The sequence below is a fragment of the Pundamilia nyererei genome, unplaced genomic scaffold (genome assembly GCF_000239375.1).
Source record: "Pundamilia nyererei isolate P.nyererei 1_Seehausen unplaced genomic scaffold, PunNye1.0 scaffold00282, whole genome shotgun sequence".
Lineage (NCBI taxonomy): Eukaryota > Metazoa > Chordata > Actinopteri > Cichliformes > Cichlidae > Pundamilia > Pundamilia nyererei.
In genome coordinates, this window is record NW_005187683.1 from 42,262 (window position 1) to 43,529 (window position 1,268).

Sequence of the window (1,268 nt, forward strand, 5' to 3'; positions counted from 1 at the left end):
AAAATCCTTCTAAAAAAAGTTTCTAAAGCATAATTTATTTATTGTAAAAACATAAAATAAATTAACCCTCGCAACATATGAAAGAAGACGAGGAGATCTGGTGGCAAAGGGAAAAAAGACTTATAGTGAGTTGTATGTGAGGCTGAACACTAAGGAAAAGGTGTATTGTTTGGAAAGGATGTGCAGCAGGTTAGGGTGATTAAGAATATAATTACAAATGTACTAATAAGTGAAGCGAGTGCATTGATAAGATGGAACAAGTACTTTGAGTATTTGATAAATGCAGAAAATGAGAGCGAGAGACAGTCTGCACCTCATGAAGTGCATTGGATTTGTAAGTGAGGAGGAGGCATCTGATGGGGTGCTGCAGGGGTGGAGAAGTATGTGAGGGTGGTGCAGCACATGTATGAGGACAATGAGACAGTAGTGATGTGTGCAGTAGGTGATAGATAAGTCCAAAGTGAAGCTTGGATTACGTCTGCTCTGAGCTGCTTCTTGTTTGCAGAGGGACTGGACAGGCTGAACGTCAGGCAGGAGCTCCACGGACTATGATGTTTGCAGACGACACCGACACCAGCAACAAGTTAGAGCAGCTGAAAGATAAAGATGTTGAACCTCTTCAAGCCCCTAAAGAATTAAGTTACCCTGCTTACCCTTATATTGGCATAATTCGCTTCTTTAATATTTTGTCATACGAGATCAGATTGTCTGTGTGCAGGGAAGGGGCCATAAGATTCTGTGACTGATGAAGAATATCATTTGAGGGAATGTAAAGCACGTTGGACGTAACACTAAATAATTCAGCCTGCATGCTACAGCTTCTTTCTTTCTTTGTGATTACAAAGAAAGCAGTGGAAAATATAAGCTCTTAAATGAAGACCTTGCTCTTTGATTGTGAAGGACTGATTCAAACTGAAAGTGTTGCTGTGTTAAAGGTGAAATTTGCCCTTTTAAAGCCTAATCGCTGATATAAGGAGCTAGTGAAAGGTTTCATTGATCTGGTTAGCAGTTTTCATCTGTATTTATGGGTCAGGATTTTCTTGTGCTTGCTTGCTTTTCAGGCGTCATGTTATTGGTGTGATTTCTTTCTAATACTGTGCTGTTTTTGTAATTGATAAAGCACAGTGGACCAGCCATCATCAGGTAGTTAGACCTCTGCAGCAGCCCTCTGCGTGGGATGTATCCTCCTGCCTTTGTTGCAGCTTCATCTGCAGCATAGTTTCCTGGTGTCTTCTGTATGCACACAATTCCCCTAAATTGGCCTTGAA